Source organism: Hemicordylus capensis, chromosome 10 (assembly GCF_027244095.1).
Source record: "Hemicordylus capensis ecotype Gifberg chromosome 10, rHemCap1.1.pri, whole genome shotgun sequence".
Taxonomy (NCBI): Eukaryota; Metazoa; Chordata; class Lepidosauria; order Squamata; family Cordylidae; genus Hemicordylus; species Hemicordylus capensis.
The window spans coordinates 6,265,584-6,278,800 of record NC_069666.1 but is presented as its reverse complement, the minus strand read 5'-3'; the positions used below and the strand labels follow the sequence as shown (position 1 = coordinate 6,278,800).

At 46.8% G+C, this 13,217-nt stretch overlaps 1 protein-coding gene across 8 annotated transcripts in view; it reads right to left on the bottom strand.

The window, feature by feature from the left end:
* ALDH1A3 (aldehyde dehydrogenase 1 family member A3) overlaps positions 1-13,217 on the bottom strand; it is an 89,644-nt gene that overhangs the window by 42,968 nt on the left and 33,459 nt on the right. For 4 of the 8 annotated variants that reach the window (XM_053273062.1, XM_053273063.1, XM_053273065.1 and 1 more), the window contains exon 3: positions 9,712-9,820. The exons of the other annotated variants lie outside the window; for them this stretch is intronic. The gene's annotated coding sequence lies outside the window, so the exon portion shown is untranslated. The remainder of the gene's footprint in view (positions 1-9,711; positions 9,821-13,217) is intronic. 8 annotated transcript variants of the gene reach the window in all.

Here is a 13,217-nt window from a genome sequence, read left to right as displayed (position 1 = left end):
GAATGTTAACCAGGGTCAGATAGGTGGTCAGATACCCTGCTGGTCATGCAAGGGGATGGCCTGGTGATCTCCCTCAATGATGGATGGACAGAGAGTGCAGTAGATCCTAGAGCTTTACAGCAAGCAATGGCACAGGACTGGCTCTCTGAGATCACCTGTCCAGCAGGATCCTGAGCCAGACTGCAAGTCTTGCAGCAGTGAGCATGAATTGGCACATTTGCTGAGCAAGGTTTACCTTGGTTAGCATTTGGATGGGTGGCTACAGCACTGTCTGCTGTAAGATATTCTCCTTGGAGGATGCCTCCGTAGCTCAGTGATAGAGGATCTGTTTTGCATGCCGAAGGTCCCTGGTTCAATCCCTGGCAGCATTTCCAGGTAGCAATAGCTGCAGGCCAGTGTAGACAATACTGAGCTAAATGGACCAATGGTCTGACTAGGTATAAGGCAGCTTCCTATGTTCCTATCCTGGTCCAAACTGCCAGCAGCTCTGGTGGCCAGGAAACAAGAAGCCGGTGCCTGATTTGCAGGGCTTCCAGTTCGAACCGAATGGTGCCAGACTGGTTGCTTTGGCACCCTGATGGAAAAGACGTTACTTGCCGCTTCCTCAGACCATTATGAACTAAGCAGCCAACCACACGAAGTGCAGCAGACACATCTCTCGGCTGAGATTGGTTCTGCCATGGCTCGTGCGGGCTTCAGTATGAAGGGCCCACCACAGCTGCTCAGAGCCGTGGACCCCGAGGGCTCCGGGCCTCCAGCAACATCCTCTCCAGGTGCTTATGCTTCGAACAAAGGACCTTTCACCAGCCTCTGGGAATGAATGAAGAAGTCTCCTCCGTTGCTGGTTGTGCACTGGCTTTCCTGAATGGAAATATTTGGTTACAGTAAGAGCTGTTATTTCATAGGTAGCCCAGCAGAAGGGCCAGGAGGGAGCTGTAATCTGACTCAGGCAATGCATTTTTTTTGGGGGGGGGGAAAGCTAAAATGGGGACCCCCCTTGTAGTCCCCAACGATCACTGAATCCGTCTAGAATTGCCAGGATTTATAAGGGCATGTCCAAAACCTGCCAGTTTTTGTTTAATTTTTAAAAAAGAAAGAAAACTGTGGGGAATAGTTTAACAGTTCACCATCCGGTATGATGGCTCTTTGAAACACCTGTCACCTCCCCACTTTTTGACTTGCAAACAATCCCTTTCTACTACTACAAAATGAAGGCTGATCGCTTCAAAGGGGATTGGACAAATGCATGGAGGTCAGGATGCATTTATCAGTTGCTGCCTATAAGTAAATGGAACTTCCCTATGCAAAGGCAGTCTGCCTCCGAGTGCTAGGTTTTGGGGAGGAGCAATGCAGGAGGGCTGTTACCTTGATGCTCTCCCCCCTGGCCTTTGAAGTTCAGCTCGCTTCAACTGTAGGTGGAGTATTTGTGGTTGGTGACTGCAACTTCCTCGTGAGTTTAGACTACCTTGTCTTTCAAAAGCAGCTGGATCCTTGTGGTTGTAAACAGTTCTGTGTAACTCAAAGCTTACGTATGCCCAGCCCAGCAGTCGTTTAAAGAGATTACATTCAGGGGCGTAGCTACAATTGAGCGAAAGGGTTCAAAGAACACAGGCCCCCAGCTCCTGAGGGCCCTCCAGCTCCCTCCCTCCCTATTTTCTTCATTATCTCCTGCATTCTGGGGGGCCACCAGAGAGAGGGATGAACACAGGCCCCCTCTCTCCTAGCTACGCCCCTGATTACATTAAAAGGGCAGCATGAGCTAGATGGTCAGGAGAAAGCAAGTTTCCTGTGTTTTAGGTCCCTATGAGGTCCAAGATGTTCTGCAGAAACGGTAGTTCACAGGCCAGAGTCAAAGCTGAGACCTCTATCCACAGGAGTGGGAGGGATGCAGGAAGAAAGAAACAACCTAGGAGGAAGATTCGAGCGGCTACCCAGTGGTATCCAAAATACTCTTACTACGATTATTTATATATCCCTTTTCAACAAAAGTTTCCAAAGTGGTTGACATAGAAAAATAAATAATAAACACATAAGGTAGTTTTTCTGTCCCCAATGGGCTCACAATCTAAAAAGAAAGCCAAGAGAGACGTCAGCAACAGCCACTGGGAAGGATGCTGTGCTGGAACAAATGGGGCCAGTTGCTCTTCCCTTGCTAAAGATGAGGAGAGCTGCCATTTTGCAAAGGTGACCCTCGGCCCAGTGAGCAGGGGGGCAGCTAAACGAGGCCAACCTTTGCCAGAGGGGGCATTTTAACAGGGCTTGCATGGGAGAACTTCCCAGTAGATTGTGCTCCACAGAACCACAGCCTTTCTCCATCCATCTGGGATTATGGAGCCGTGTTTCCATGAGCTCCAAAACCCCACATTCAGACATTAAAAACCAGGACAGTGCCCATCAGCTCTCAAAAAACCAGAGAATTGAAGACTGAAGACTGATATCAGTTGTGTGCCAGGCGTTGTTGTGAAGCATGCATTGTGTGCTATGTAACCAGAGGCTACAGCCTGTCCTCTGAAGTTTTGCGAGGTTTGGTTGCCAGTTTCTAGAATCATATCCACAATGCTTTTGCTCACACCTCAGAGGAGCTTGGGCTAATCCCCATCACAGAAACTCTAGTGCACAACAATGATAAAGTTTTATTTTTCCTCCCCATTCACGGAATTGGACTCCCCGATGCCCCCCTTTCTTTAATTTCCCCTTTATCTCTTCCTTCCATCTTCGGCCTGTCAGAACTTTCACATACCTGCAGCTGACAGCTTGGAAATGGGTGACTTTGATGTTGTAAAGGATATTTTATCTCAGGTAATTCTCAGCAATTCACATGTTATCGCGCAGGATATCCAGAGGCTCCCGAGAGCTAACAGCGGCTTTGTTAGTTGAGATCTGAGCAATTTGCAAGCTTTTCTGGGGAACAAGGCCCAATAAAGGGACTCAAGAGATGTAATCTGTCAACTCCATTGAGAGCGACGGCCTTATGATTATTGATAGTTTAAAGCATTTGCTGGTACAAAAACAGGGATGAGGAACAGGCAGGAGGGAGTGTTGCCTGTTGACGCCATGTTCGTTCAAAAGTGGAGGAGGAAACGCATGCTTGTGGATTTGAAAATGCTCCCCCTGGTCTGTGTAACCGATGAGCCCCCATGCCCATTAAAAGCAGAGACCCTGGTGAGGGCGACTCACCCATCCATTCAAGAGTTTTGATTCCTGAATACAACAGGGCCTTACTTGTTGTGGCCCCTGTGCTCTATATCTAAAATGTAGGATCTAGTACAGACCTGCTCAGCTTAGGCTTCCCAGCTGTTTTTGGACTACCATAATCCTCAGCCAAGAATCATACTGCATACGGCAGCTGTGATTCCATTGCCTCCACATACAATCCCCCTCCCTCTTCCTCTTCTGCCGAGCGCGTCACTTGGCTGGCAACCATTGGTGCTGATATGAGAAAGGATGTGCTTGCAGGAGGAGCTTGAGCACAAAGCCCAGATCGCTGCATTCGAATGTCACAATGGGGTCAACGGATCTCCAGTTCCAGCAAGCTGATTGATTGATTGATTGATTGATTGATTGATTGATTGATTGATTGATTACATGCTGTCAAGTCGGTGTCGACTCTTAGCAACCACATAGATAGATTCTCTCCAGGATGATCTGTCTTCAACTTGGCCTTGAAGGTCTCTCAGTGGTGCCTTCATTGCTGTCGTCATTGACATTGCTGTTGTAATTGACAGCAAGCTACCTTCAATCCTCCGTTTGAAGGTGGCAACAGATCCGTGGTTGTGGGATTTTCCCTCATTTGGACAATGAGGAACCAACCTCAAGTGAGTGTTACTGAGGGTTGCCATGTCATCCAAACTGGGCTTTTTAAAAACTCAACTCATATTTTACTCAAATTTAGATAACAGATCATGCCCAAGGTGATTATCTGAACGTTCACCCACAAGCGTTTTTGGGAAAGTATCTGGGGGGCAGGGAGCAGAGCAACACTTATTAAAGATCTTTAAAGATCCAATCGTAATCCTGAAACAATGCACTGAATTTCAGAATTAGGCCAGACCATTTCAAATCTAAGAATAAATGCATCCTTGAAAAGAATCTAGCACGTTTCTGGATTGTCCAAGAGCAAACTGCAGTCAGTTCCTGTGACTGGTTCTGGAAATCGGGAGTAAAGAGAACCCCCAAATCTTTGCCGAACACTTCTTTTTGTTTCTGCATTTTCCTTGCACATTCCTTGTTCATTTCCTTAGGCTTATCCAGATGTGTTCAAAATGTGGGACTGGCTTGTTACACCTAGCATGTTTGCATAATATGAGCAATACACCGAGACTGCAACAGCCTTGATCACGTCCTTTATAATGGATTCTGATTTGTTTTCCCAAATCTCCCTGCCACAACTCCGTTTGAATGAAATGACGCAATCCTAAAGGGAATCATTAGCTCCGTTGCTCCATTGATTTCAGTTTTGCTCCAGCTTTGGCCCAGGAGGTCAGTGGCTGTATTGCTGCCTTCGCTGCCTCACACACCATGGGCCTTCATGTGCAGATCCTGACATCCACATTCTTTCAAGGGATACCTCACCAAATCTGATTAGCAAAGCTAAGCCTCCACGCAATGTAAAAGGGTTGGGTCAGGGAAGGACCATCTGTTTCACATTAAGTGATAGAGGCCTGGTCCATACTGGCAGCCAAACAAAATGGTAGAGTTCCAAATGCTGGAATGGACTGTACCACTTAAGACTGGAGGAGGAGAAAAATCACTTTTTGGTGTGGGAGGGAGGATGCATAGCTAGAAGGGAGTTGAGATAAAGCCTCTCTCCCTGACTTTTTGTATGCCCAGGCCATCCTAAGCTTTGCTGCAGTAAAGAACCTTTCTGCTCATCCATTGGCGTGATGCGTGAGCAAAACCAGGATGCATTTTGTGCTGGGAGTCGGAGGACTGGAATGTCTTTTTTGCCTGGTGCAAGGTATACACTTTGTGTTTGCTGCAGAGATAAGCAAAAGGGCAATATCTCCTACCTCACCTAAAACATGCCCCAAATACTGTAAAATGACTTTTTTTTTTTTTTTGGCTAGTTTATACTTAGTTACAGCCCTTGCTGGGGAGCAATGGCCACATCTAAGGAGTGGATGTATCACCCTAGAGCCTCAAAGGCAGGTATACCACCTCCAGCCTCAAAGGCAGGATGCCTCTGAGTACCAGTGGCAGGGGAGTAACAGCAGGAGAGAGGGCATGCCCTCAACTCCTGCCTGTGGCTTCCAGCGGCATCTGGTGGGCCACTGTGAGAAACAGGATGCTGGACTAGATGGGCATTCTTGGGCCTGATCCAACAGGGCTGTTCTTATATTCTTAATCAATCCATGGGTGGACCAGGATACTGCAGTGCCTGAGCCAAAGCATCAAGATTTGCCTTGTCCCAAGCGCTTGATGGGGCCAGCCTCCTTTCAGAACCAACTTCTGCAAGCTTGTGAAGTGGTGCAAGGGGCAGGGAGGAGGGAAGGTTGTCGTTGTCATGAACCCCAAGTCTGACACGGAGGAATCCCAGGATGAAAGGGTCATGAGTCATGACCCCTGAGCTGGACACCAGGGGGCTCTCGGGGTGAAGTGGTTGCGACCCCTGAGCCTGACCAAGAGGACTTTCAGGACAAGGGAAGCTTTGAGGGGCCCTCGCCGCCGCCAATGGAAACCCCAGCACTTGCTGACCCCCTCCACACACCCTCACTTGTGCCTTCTGAGTCGGAGGATGAACCGGAAGCACCCCAACCCCCACCAGCAGCCACCCAGCTACGCTGCAGCCAGCGCTTAAGAAATAGGGCACAACCCCCTTGAGACATCCCAGGCTTGGGTGTGGCTGCAGTGCTAGCTCTGTATTTAAGGTCTCAGTTTGCCTACACTGTTTGCTGAAGCAGCTTTGTCGTGGGTGTGTGCTACCTTTGTTCTGCTCTGGCTCTTGCTTTCCCTGGCTTCTAATTCTTTGCTTGTTTTTGAACGTGGACCCTGCCTGTTCCTTATGGGCTGCTCTTTGCCTCCTGCTTATTTGACTTTGCCTTGCCTGCTCCCATAGTGTGCTTCTTCCTGCCACACCTGACCTCCTCAGGTACAACAGCTTTCTCTCTCCTTGCCACACTCTTTACAAAGCTTGGAAGGATCAGGTTGGTCCCCCAAGAAGTTCTCAAGTGGGAGGGGAGGTATCTTCTTGCTCTTCTAATAAAACCTAAATAATCCACTGCCTGAGGTGACTGCCTCAGGACCACCCCTGAATCAATATAACTAAGGGGTAGACACAAAGCCACTGTGCTTGGTCTCTGAATTAGTCATTGCTAGCCTCAAGAGTCAGAGGGTTCACCGGCCTGACCATTGACCTGACCAACGTGTACATCTCCTGGAAAACCCAGCCAGCTGTCATTGATATCATCATCATGATGTAAATTGGTTCCATAAATAAGCATCAGCACCTATCATCTTGAGATTTGTGTGCTTTTTGGCAACACTTCTAACTTCACGCTGAAATTCTAGGTAGCACTTGCAGAGTATATTTTATATATATTCCAAAAAGCCCCTGACATCTAGTTATCTACATGTAGAAACTTATTGATTGTATGGAGAAACATTCAACACGCGAGTCCCCAAATGCATAGGGCGGCCCTTTCATGAGGCGAATGGTCTCAGGCAGCAGATTATTGGCCCACTGGCAGGGTGGCAAAATGCCAGCGGCCATCAAAGCAACTGTTTGGGAACAATTTGACCCTTGCACACTTTGCAAGGAGTGCCTCTGCTCACAGTCCTTGCAAACCTGCAAGAAACACAAGCAGACAAGACGAGGCTGCTGTCAACCTCCCCTCCTCCCCACTCCCCACGCCACTTTCAAAGCTTGGTTTTGAAAGGTGGCTGGCCTCCAGCAAGAATAGAGGGCATGGTGGCACTTAGGGCCTTGCCTCAAGCACTTCACTACCTTGGCCTGTGCCTGAGGTGGTGCAGGCTGATCGCCTCTTCTGCTGTGTGCCAGAATTAGGCCCAAGCGTTGAGGAATCAAGTGATGCGAGAGGAAGTGATGTCAGTGCATGTGTGAACCAGCCCAAAGTCAGCAACGGATCCCGAGAGGCCTGGTTTTACTGGCATCTCACTCCAAATGGGCAAGAGCCCTCTTCTGCTATCATGGTTTTAATGCAGCAAATGGAAGGAAAGGAGTTGCGTGCTCGCTCGCTCTCGCTCTGCTTGTTTAGTTCATCCTTAACAATTGCACTGCCCCACTGGAGGCCTTTTAAAGCAAGAATTTATCTTCCTTGGAATAACTACCAGACATCCCGGCATTTGTAATTCATCTTCCTCCCCTCCCATACTCTAATCTCATTTCTGTCGAATGTATTGTTTTTCCTTCCATTATTTATAAAATGAGGTCATTTGTAATGAGTATTGGAGCTTGACGGATCCTTCTCTTTCTTTTTAACCCCTTTTGCAGGGTTAGAAGGAGAAGGGGAAAGGGATTGCTTTGCTCGGGTGAATGCCGAAATTAATATCTCAGGTTACTTTGGCACCATTTACTATAGCAAGCTCGTAAACAGCAATCCCTCAAAGCCCTATCTAATGCTTGTGTTATCTTTCAGTTAGGGGATGAATACTAAAGTGAAGGTTTGGCCACTAGTGGCAAGTGGATATTAAAAAATACACACCCACCCACTACCATTGCTTGGTTGGTGGACCATTACCACCATAGGGACATAGGAAGCTGCTTTATACCGAATCAGACAATTGGTCCATCTAGCTCAGGAGTGCCTACACTGACTGGCAGCAGCTCTTCAAGGCTTCAGGCAGGAGTCTCTCTCAGCCCTACTGGAGTGAACCTGTTACCCCCTGGCCTTTGGCATAATACCCCCTCTTATATGAAATCTCAAGACATAGTGATCTGGAACAGCAAGAGAGCACAGATAATTAGTTTTGATATGTGCCTCTCCCTTCAACTAAAATAAGATGAAAGCATTCTCGCTCTCCCAGTTTTAATATGAGCAATATTAGTGGCATCTGAGACCCATTTTGCAGGGTAACCGAGGTTTACATCTGTGCCCTGCACTCTGAAACCTTCCCATTTGATTGCTTTGAATTGCCCTCTAATTTAGGATGCTTTACAAAATACAGGGGGCTCCTTAAAACGGGATCCTGACCATGCAAAAATAAATAAATAAATAAAAATAAAACACCCCACCATTTGTAGGCATGATATTTTCGGGTTAAATTCTTTGATAAATTTTAATGGGCAAATATTGTACAAATGGGGTCAGATGGACACAGGTACCCTTGTTTTATGAAGCTTGATTGTTCATATAACCATTTCAATATCTTTATTGTTAGTGCTTCATGACACTCAAAGTCTTGTAAGGTTGTATGATTTGCTGCACTGGTCACGGTGCAGTCTTCCTTGGAGGCCTTCAGGAGAGCCTTAAAGATCCATCTTTTTAGCCTGGCTTTTAACAATACCTAGTTTTAATGTTATCTAGTTTTAATTATAATTTTAATCTGCTTTTACTTGGTTTTTTAAATTGTTATGCATTTTTTATTTTAATGTGAACCGCCCTAAGCCACCTTTGGAAGGGTGGTATATAAATCAAATAACTAAATAAATGCCTAAAGAAATAAGGCACAAACAACTTCCCCTTTTTCATTAATGCTGCAATCGGACTATAGAGGAGTCTATAGGAAGCACCAAACCATCTTTGGCCAACTGCTCCCAGTCAGGCAAAATACTTCCGCAACCCCAAAGCATAGAGGCTGTCCAGTGCTTTAACCGGCCTGGCCCTTTCCCTGATTGGCCAATCCTGGCCACATGCGGGGAGAGGCAAGCTGGCGGCACCGTGCCTGCCTCATGTGCCGGGGGCACAACCCGCCCCATCACTCTGGCACAGCAGCGGGGATTGGCATTCTGGGATGTTCCAGAAGGCAGCTATCTCTGCCCCTGGCCACACTGGGCTCATTCTCACAATCCAAATAAAAGTTTGAGGAGCACCCAGTCAGGGTAGGAGAGCTGTGTATGTTCCCAATCAGTGGTCGTGTGTTTGTGAAGATCGGGTGCGGGGGGCGCAGAGAGTGATCCTGTGGGAGCTGGGAAGGACAGCGTTTTGTCCACTCTTGATAAAATGCTGGGGACAGAATGTGTGTTGGCCATGCCCATCCTTCCCAGCTCCCACACAATCACTCTCCTCTCCACCCACCTTGATTTTTGCAAACCCATGACTGCCGATCAGGAGCACACATGGCTTCCCCGCCTTGGCTGGATGCTCCTCCTACCCGGATTGGAACCATGAGAACAAGTCCAATAAGCTTCCGACCATAACAAATCTAGCATCCTTCAGGATCCTAACAGCAGATGAAGCTAGGGTGTACAACAGGAGAAGACAGACCTGTGCACTAAAGCCTCATCCTCAGACCTCACCAGGCCTGGCATGCTCCAAATCCAGTCAGATCTCAGGGACATCCTAACCATAGAGTATACTGCCCAGAATCTTCACAATGCCTTGTCATTAATGGTTCCCACCATGACCCTGCTTCCTTTAACCAGGATGCTCTTTAAAGCAGAGTTAAATGTAACGTCAGTTAACAGAAATGATCACACTGCATACATGAACTCAGGATGGAGCCACAGGCAGCTGAAGAAAATGATTTGAGGGGCTTTAGATAGGGATTGTTGCAAATGAGAAGCATGAAGAAGTTAGTTTTGCAAGCACATACCTTCTGCTATAGATCTTTGACTTCAGCCGGAAAGAGGACCCGACACAATTAACTGGCACTGACCTCCACAACTGTTACAGCTATCTCAACCGAGAGCTTTTTGCTTGTCCTTAAAGAAGGTGAAAGCATATTCAGCCCCTGAACACTGATGTGAGCGAGCACAGAGGAGATATGAGACTCTAGCTAGGCAGTTACCAGAGGTGTTTCTTCCCCTTTACCCAACAGCTTCCCAGTGGGAACCTGGAATTTCAGAGGGAACCTGGAATTTCAGCAGTGGTACCAACTAATGGCACAGTGGGGAAATGACTTGATTAGCAAGCCAGAGGTTACCGGTTCAAATCCCCGCCAGTATGTTCCCCAGACTATGGGAAACACCTATACTGGGCAGCAGCAATATAGGAAGATGCTGAAAAGCAACATCTCATACTGCACGGGAGGAGGCAATGGTAAACCCCTCCTGTATTCTACCAAAGACAACCACAGGGCTCTGTGTTCGCCAGGAGTTGACACCAACTCGACAGTTAGCTTTACCCCTGCAAGTCCCAAACAGAAGCCTGACTGGGGCCTAGAAATACAAGTTACAGCACCACCTCCAGAATCCGTGTCCTATGGCCCAGTTTAAAGGGCTTTTTTTTTTACGCCAGACAAAATGATCATGCTCACAACTAGGGTGAAATAAACCAATTGGCAATACATCGTCACAAGTCAGGATTGGATTTTTACTCTAGAGTAGCCAGCACAGCTTAGGTCACTGGCTGCTTCTCTGAGTAAGAACTTTGCAGTCCTTAGTTGCAGGGATGGGGACCAGAACATGGGAGAATCACTCTTAAAACTCTGCCTGCAAAGCATTCCTCATTTTCAGCTGTCATTCTTATCTGCAAAATAATGGAGGCAAATATTTTGTTTGGCAAACAAATGAGAGGCCCATTTTGGAGCTCTTAATGCTATTAGGGGCACATTACATGAGGACATTTATAGCTCCATAAGATTTTTCCTCCCTTCACATTGAAATCTGGCCAGATGCTAAGTGCCCTGAGTTACAATACCTTGGGAACAAAGATTGCTCTTAACTTCAAAATCTTCGTGACTTGCAGAGCTCTCCTTCTGGAGATCTCTTGACATCCATGTTATCTTTTGCAGATTCTTCTATCATCCTATTATCCTATGCTTTCAGCCTTAATTTCATCCAGAACTCAGACCAGGATCTGCATTTAGCGACAGCTAGCCTTTATTTTATTTGAGATCATTTTTATGCAGTTGTTCTTAAAACTCTGTATCATGGTGGTTTACATCATATAACGTACGTGACTAAATAGTACAAATCAACCACAGCAGCAGCAAAAGAGCCATTGGTAAGGCAGAACCCAATCAGCGCTTCAGATCCTTCTGCCACTGTGGCTAGGAATGATGGGAGTTGTGGTCCAATGTCAGCTGGGAGGGGACCCCAAGGTTGGGAAACCCTGCTCTTACACTTGAGATGAACTTCTTATCCTCTGGGTTTTTTTCCTGCCATGGCATGGTGCTCCACTGCTTTCTTTCTTGTACCAATCCAAAACTCCAGCATGGATTCTCAGTCCTCCCAAAAAACTTAGGCAAATATTTGGGTTTCTTTCACTCCCCCACCTTGCAGACTTCTGGGATATTTGGCCATTTAAGTGTTTATTCAGTGCCTGCCTCTCTCTCCCCTCCCCTCTCTCTCAAAAAAGAAAAAAGGGAGGGAAAGGCCAATCTGTTTGTGTTTGCTATACTTTGTAAACAACGTATGCAGTGGGAATAGGCTTCATGATTGCCACAAGAGATAGTCAGTTAACACTCTTAGTAGCTAGATGGCAAAATGAAAGGGAGGTAGCTAGCTTTGAACTTGTTATAACAGACAGCAGCCAGTTCATAACCCGCACAGCCGTCTTCTCCTGCAAACAGGAAGAACCAATTGCTCCTTATAGGTTTGCTTCACTTTCAAAATGTATATGTCTGTCCTAAAAGGAATGTCTGTGGTTTCCCAGCAATCTCTCTCCTCAAGCTGATATCTGTCTTGAGCTTTTTTGATTACTCCCGTATATACTGCTGTAGTTTTCAGATGCAAAACCAGGATACACAGGGGCACACACACGCAACCAGAATGGAAAACACCACTAGGAAGGGGGAGAAAATGCAGTAGGATTTGCAAAGACGTTCTGCCAAAGAGTCATACGCATTTATAAAGACAGAAGAACAGCCCTGCTAGATCAGACCCAAGGTCCATTTAATCAAGCATCATATTTCACACAGTGGCCCACCAAATGCCTCCAAGAAGCCCACAGGCAAGAGGTGAGGGCATGCCTTCTTCTCCTGCTGCTTTTGCTCCCCTGCAACTGGTCCTGAGAGACAACTGGCCTCTGAGGCTGGAGGCAGCCTATAGCCACCAGGCTGGTAGCCATTGATAGATGCGTCCTCCATGATTTTGACTAAGCCTTTTTAAAGCCATCCAAGCTAGTGTCCATCACCACCAATCATTCACAAGACTGGAGCTGCCCAACGGTTGGCTTCCCAGTCATGAGGCCATTCCATAGTTCAGTGATAGAGCATCTGCTTTGCATGCGGAAGGTCCATAGTTCACTCCCTGGCAGCATTGCCAGGTAGGGCTGGGGAAGACTCCTGACTGAAACCTTGGAGAAGCCGCTGCCAGTCGGTGTAGACAAAACTGAGCTAGATGGACCAAGGGTCTGACTCAGTATATGGCAGCTTCCTTCGTTCCTATGTAGGGTTATCAACCCTGCAGGACTGGCCTGCAGTCTCTAGGAATCCGAATCAACCTCCAGGTGACCCTGAAAGCAAGCCGGGAGATCGTAAGGGCTTGTTATTGTGAACAATATTTAATGGCTTGTTACTGTGAACAGAAACAGGTGCTGGTTTTGACCTTTAAAGCCCTTAATGGTTTGGGCCCTGGATACCTGAGGGAATGTCTGCTCCCAAGGGTTGCTGCCCACTTGACGAGGTCATCTGAGGGGGCTCTGCTCCAGGTGCCGACAAGGAGGGAGGCTCGGCTGTCGTGCACTCAGGACAGGGCCTTCTCTGTTGCTGCCCCCAGACTGTGGAACGCTCTCCCGGTGACTATTCACTCCTCGGTCTCCATCACAGTTTTTAGAAAGTGTGTTAAATCTTGGCTTCTTACCCAGGCTTTTATATGACTGTGTCTACTGCTTCTTCTTTGTGTATTGTATTTTGCATGGTTATTTTATGTTTTGTATTTTAAATCTTGTTAGTCAGATTCATGTTTTTATTTTTTTTAGCTTAATATTTTAATTGTGTATTTTTATAGTTTGTTTTAATTTTTTTGTGTGAACCGCCTTGAGATTGTTTTAATGAAAGGAGGTATATAAATTTAACTAGCAATCAATCAATCAATAAAACAATATTGCAAAAAAACGTTGGCTGCCATCCGTCATTAACACTGCATTCATGCTACGTACGAAGTTGCCTTGGGCAACATAATTGCCCAGCTACATGAAGTTGTAGGGATGTTCAGA